The sequence below is a fragment of the Grus americana genome, chromosome 22 (assembly GCF_028858705.1).
Source record: "Grus americana isolate bGruAme1 chromosome 22, bGruAme1.mat, whole genome shotgun sequence".
Lineage (NCBI taxonomy): Eukaryota > Metazoa > Chordata > Aves > Gruiformes > Gruidae > Grus > Grus americana.
Window position 1 is genome coordinate 27,974 of NC_072873.1, and position 5,881 is coordinate 33,854.

The following is a 5,881-nucleotide window of genomic DNA, read 5'->3' on the forward strand; positions in this document are numbered from 1 at the left end:
CTAGATGCACAGCAGCTCACACACGTGGCTGCCTGAGACACCAAACTCCTGGTGCTGTGTGCTGATGGTGGACCCTTGTTGGGGAACGCTGGGAGGGATCCTTCCTAGCTACAGTGACCAGCTGTTCCTTGTCAGAGGCAGCTGCCTGTGACAGCCCCTTTGTTTCTCTCCTACATGAGCTCCCAAGGCTAGGCAAGCACAGGTGACCTCTGCCACAGCCCTTGGTGCAGGAGGGCCAGCCCCATCCTCAGTGGCTACACAAATAGCTGCCCTGCCCCTTCCCTTCTGGTGAAATGTAACTCTATCCCAGCCAAAACCAGATATTATCCACCCTTTATTCTAAACCATCTACATCCTGCCCTCATCCAACACTTCCAATTAATCACCACCACTTTCCCTCTCTTTTACATATATATAAAAAAAAATTAGACACACAGATATCATTCCCTTAGGCTATGGGCCATGCCTCTAAAATGTCCATTGAGTTCATTTAGTCCATGACTTGGGGCTCCATCTGCTCTAACAGTCTCTCAGGTCAGGAGCAATGCTGTACACTGTTGGATTGTTGTGGCTGCTTCTGGAGCTCACATCTGGCATAGCTGATGTGGTCCAGGCTCAGGGTCGGACCTCAAAGTTGTTGATTTTGAGGAACTTGCTGGGCGCCAGTTACTGAAGTCAGTTCTAGTTCCATCACTGCTATGCTTTGCTCAGTTTCATCAAAGTTCATCCTTCATTAATTTGGGTGATTCTTGTGGTATTACTGTGGATAGAGCATATAGCAATTGTAGTAGCTATGACATATGATAGTAGAGTTATTTAGCAATTCACATCATGCAATTTAATTTATTGGCTATTCACACCCAAAATCAGATCCCCTTGAGATACAGATTCGACCGCCCCATCCTTTTGCATCACCCGCCGAGTGCACCCAGGTCCCTGAGCAAAAGCAATCTCACAGATGGGTTTGGTTTTGTCCAAAGCAGGGCTAACCCAGACTATCTTCCCAAATCTATTCTTCATACGCACTGTGGGGGACTTTTATCTCCTTGTACAGTACATGGAAGTTTATATTGGGCAGGGCCAGCTCGATTGGCAGATCCCCTGGCATTGTCTAACCAGGTGCCCTTTGCTAAATGTGTATCTTAGTGTTTGAGGGTCCCACCACCCATTGCTGAGTAGTCTTTAGCAGTCCATCTTATCATCGGATGTTCCCAGAGGCTGGTGCATGATAGGGGATGTGACAGACCTGCTCAATGCTATGCTCTCACAATCATCTTATGATCCAAAAGTAAGACCTTTGGGTTCTCTGTGACAGCGGTGGACTGTGTGAGCCAGGATCTCCCCTGAGCTGGAAGACCTCGCAGGGGAGATTTCAAGAGGATTCAAAGATCATGCATCCATGGTTTTGTAAGGACTCAAAGGCCTGATTTTGCAAGATTCGCTAATTACCCTTTGACAAATGCCAGCACATAGAAGTGAGTGTGTCATGAAATCGGAAATTTTATTCGTACATCAAGCTCCATGTGTGTGTGCCTGTACAGTTTGGTTAAAAATTATTTGCCTGTCTGTGTGCCTGTAACAATCCAGGATTGTTTGTCAGCCTGTCTAGACATGTGATTTGATTTAACCCCCATCTGTGCATGCAACCCTGCTGTAAGTTTTGGGTCACCCTAGCCCTGCTCAAATTTTTAACTAACTCGCTGTTTTGATTGTAAAAAATTCCATTGAAAAGCATAGTTAGACTGGCTGATGATTAAGTGCCATTAATAATTATGTAAGCTAGTACTGTTATCTGTCCCCAAAATATTAATAAGTCCTGATTGCTACTAAATTAAAACCACATAACAAAATCTATATTTGTGGCAGCACCTTGATTTTGAGCTGGTGTGCCCCAATTTCTGGCTGCGGCACCCTGGAAAGGGGCATGCAGACACATTTTCTTACTTTGCACCCCAATTATCTGGCTGGGGTGCCACAAAGAGGTGCATGGGTACTTTTCCCTGCTGTGCACCTAAAAAAAAAAATCACATGGTGCTCAACTACCAGCCGGGGCTAAACCATAACAAGAAGGCACCAGGATGCAGAGCAATAGCTGAACAATTTCAAATGGCATCTACAGTCCAACTACACACTGCAATTAGAAGAAAAAAACCCCAAAGTTTCAGCCCCACACAGACAGGCCTTTGACCCCTTTGAGAGTCATTCTGCTTTTATCACCCCTGAATAGCCCCTCCCAGGCCACTCCCATCGTGTCCACAGACCACTGTGGAAATGACACTGCAACACAGTCTGGCAACAGCTACTCCATCTGAGGCAACTACACAACCTTTGCCCAAGCATACTGGGCATAATCGCCATACCAACCCTACACTCTTATGGCTATTCCACCTAACCCTGACTCAACAACCCAGGGCAGAGCAGCTCCACGACAAAATGCACGCATGCGAAGACCAATGCTATAAAGAACGTGACTCAAGGATGAGGAGAGAAAACTCTCAGCAAGAAGGACTGCCTGACCAGAGACACTGCCGAGCAAGACTACCTACAGAGTACAACACCCAGGCCAGCAAGCCCTATGGCAATGCCAGAAAAGGATGGACTGTAATGGCCCATTATAAGAAGTTACTGTCAAAAACAACAGGACAGAGGTGGCAAGAAGCCTGTGTTCAAGACCTAAGAATGTAAGGATGCAGGGAGGAAGCCCCATTCTGTTAAAACGGTTGGCTGTAAATGTCAGCTCTCCTGATGCAGCATGCAAAGAGACTGCAAAAAGAAGACCCATCAAAAACTTCTGAGACACAAGATCCATCCAGGCTGTAAGGCTTGCTATGCAATCAAAGAAGCACCCGATTGGCACTATGCCGACGAGTATGGGCATTCGAGATCCTAGCGATGGCACCCGAGAAGCATGCCATGCCTCTTGAGCACAAATAGGGCACTGAGACCAGAGGAAGGGCTAAGACACAGAAGACAAGATATACAACAAACATACCACAGACACAGGCTGGAACTGCCCTGCCCAGCACAGGCTAGCACAGCGCTGACAAGTGACCTGCTCCCTTTGCCTGCCCAAAGGGGACAGCCCCTGGTCAGCCCTCTCCCCTACACTAAACTTTAAAACCCCTCCCCTGCAACTCCCAACCTCATCCCACTCCCTCCCCGGCTGCAGTCCCTCAACTTAGGTTTAGGAGGGCCAAGGATCTAGAACCATCTGCAACAGAAGATGCTGCCTGGTCCCTCTTCATCACTGACAATTAAAATACTAAACACAGAAGAAAACAGTGCTGGCAGTCAACATCGCACCCACCAATGCCAACCTCTCCCACAACAACCCCCCCCTCAGAAGCACCGCGGCTTTCCACGCACCTGCTCGTTCCAGGGACAGACACTGCAGCTGTCATCACTTGTGGCACCAGACACACAAAATGACTCCTACACTGGGGAGAAGTCACCGCTCCCAGGATCACCCTTGCTATTCTTTCAGCTCACCTCAAACGGGCATCCAGTTCCAAACGTGGCCACGCGGCTCCTGCTAAACCAAGTGGCAATGCTTAAACTAGGTGCCATATAGTGCTATGCGATTATACACTGACAACCGCCTCACCTTCTCGGACCGCTCATCGGCATGTGGCTTTGCCCCTCTGAGGCTCCCTACGGCACCTGCAAAAAACAACGCAAAAGAGAGACACATGCTATGTTAGTGCCCAAAACCACAGCCTTCCCACAGCGATTCCCTTCTTCCATTCCTTAACCTCAGTCACTCATCCTCGCCCCCTCTGCCATTTACATGTTGCCACGCTAAAGCGTGTGTCCTACCTGGAAAACACAAAGGATACCTTTAACTTAGCCAGCAACACCTGAAAAATAACTGCTACTTCAGCCCACGAGTCACTGCTCATCTGACCCAAGTCAGCTCCAGCACCAATATGCTCTACCTCCTTACAGCACTCTGCTCGCCTCCTCCGCCGCTCTTTGGTGCGCATCTTGTCTGTCTGCATCTGAAAAAACCACACCAAATTATTAAACAAGTCACCCAGATGCTGAGCGAGAGCCAAACCATTCCAGACCGGACATATCAACATACTAACCGTACACTCTTATTGCTAGTCCACCTGACCCTGACTCCTCGACGGCCCCGGGCAGAGCAGCTCCACACCCAACGCACGCACACAGACCAAGGCTACAGAGAACGCTACAAACCACGCAACTCAAAGATGAGAGAAAACTCTCAGCGAGAAGAATGACTCCCGGACCAGAGACGATGTCGAGCAAGACTACCTACAGGGCGCAACGCCCAGGCGAGGAAGCTCTACGGCAACCCCGGAAGAGAACTGATTGTGATGGCCCGTTACAAGAAGTTACGGTCAAAACCGAGATGACGGACGTGGCAAGAAGCCAGTCTTCAAGACCTAGGAGCGCAAGGATGCGGGGAGGAAGCCCCAGTCCCTGAAAAGGGATGGCTGGAGAGCAGAGCTCCCGCCACAGCCTAGGATGAGGCTGCAAGAAGAAGAGCACCCAGCAGAAACTTCCAAGATGCAGGAACGATGCACGCTGTAAGCTTGCTATGCAAGAAGAGAAGCGCCCGACTGGCGCTATGCCAATGAGTACAGGCATTCAAGACCCTAGGGATGGTGCCCGAGAAGCATGTCATGCCCCTTGAGCGCAAAAAGAGGGCGCTGACACCCGAGGAAGGGCTAACACACAGAAGACAACATACACAACAGACATACCACAGACACAGGCTGGAGCTGCCCTGCCCAGCACAGGCTAGCATCGTGCTGACAAGTAACCCGCTCCCTTTGCCCGCCCAAGGAAGGCTGCTCCCAGACAGCCCTCTCCCCTGCACTAACCATAAAACCCCTCCCCTGCAACCCTCAAACTTGCCCCCTTCCTACACCCCACTCCCTCCCTAGCCCTGGGTCCCTCAACTTAGCTTTCAGAGGGCCGGGGATCTGGAACCACCCGCAACAGAAAGCCTGCGTGCCGCGCATTGGCAAACCAGGACGGCCCTGCAGTCACTTGGTTCCTCTTCATCAGCTACCATTAAAAAAAACCCACAACACAAACAATAAAACAGTGCCGTCAGTCAGCATCGCGCTGCCCAACACCAGCCTCTCCCACAACACCCCCCTCCTCGTAACCACCGTGGCTTTCCACTCACCTGCTCATTCCAGAGACAGACACCGTGGCTGTCATCGCTTGTGGCGCCTAGGATGCCAAGAGACACAAAATTACTCCTGCGTTTGCGGAAAGTCACCATTCCCAGGATCGCCCTCGCTATTTTGCCAGCTCACCTCAAATGCGTATCCAGTTCCAACAGTGGCCACGCGGCTCCTGCAAAACCAGAGGAAAATGCTCAAATGAGTTGCCGTATAGTGCTCTCGTATGAGACACTGACAAGCGTCTAACCTTCTGGGACCGCTCATTGACACGCCGCTTCGCCCCTCCGAGGCTCCCTGCAGCACCTGCCAAAAACAAAGCAAAAGGCACGTGCTGAGACAGCGCCCAAAATCGCAGCCTGCCCACGCGGATTCCTCTCCCCTGCTCCTTTACCTCAGTCGCTCGCTCACCTGGCCTCCGCCATTTTGGGCTGCCCTGCTTGCACCCCACCTAGAAAACACAAACAAAGGATACCTGCATCTTCACCAGCAATGTGACACCTGAAAAATAACCACTACTTCAGCCTGCTAGTCACTGCTCACCTGGCCCGAGTCACCTCCCGTGTTGATATCCAGCTTCACGCCTTCAAAAATCAAGGAGGCCCAGACTAGTCTTAATGGAGCCATAGAGCCACCAGCCAGATCTTCCCTCCGACACCACCGGCCGACCCACCTTCATACGGCGCTCTGCTCGCCTCCTCCGCCGCTCTTTGGTGCGCATC

At 50.7% G+C, this 5,881-nt stretch overlaps 1 long non-coding RNA gene across 2 annotated transcripts; it reads right to left on the reverse strand.

The window, feature by feature from the left end:
* Window positions 1–333: 333 nt before the first annotated feature.
* Window positions 334–4,826, reverse strand: LOC129195505 (uncharacterized). Of its 2 annotated transcripts, XR_008573922.1 has the most exons (5): window positions 3,936–4,826; window positions 3,753–3,816; window positions 3,605–3,660; window positions 3,490–3,529; window positions 334–760 (listed from the first exon to the last, which is right to left on the reverse strand). It is a non-coding gene; the product is annotated as an uncharacterized LOC129195505 (long non-coding RNA). The 2 variants fall into 2 exon arrangements; XR_008573923.1 differs by lacking the exon at window positions 3,753–3,816 and having other exon boundaries at window positions 3,367–3,529; window positions 3,858–4,826.
* Window positions 4,827–5,881: the final 1,055 nt, after the last annotated feature.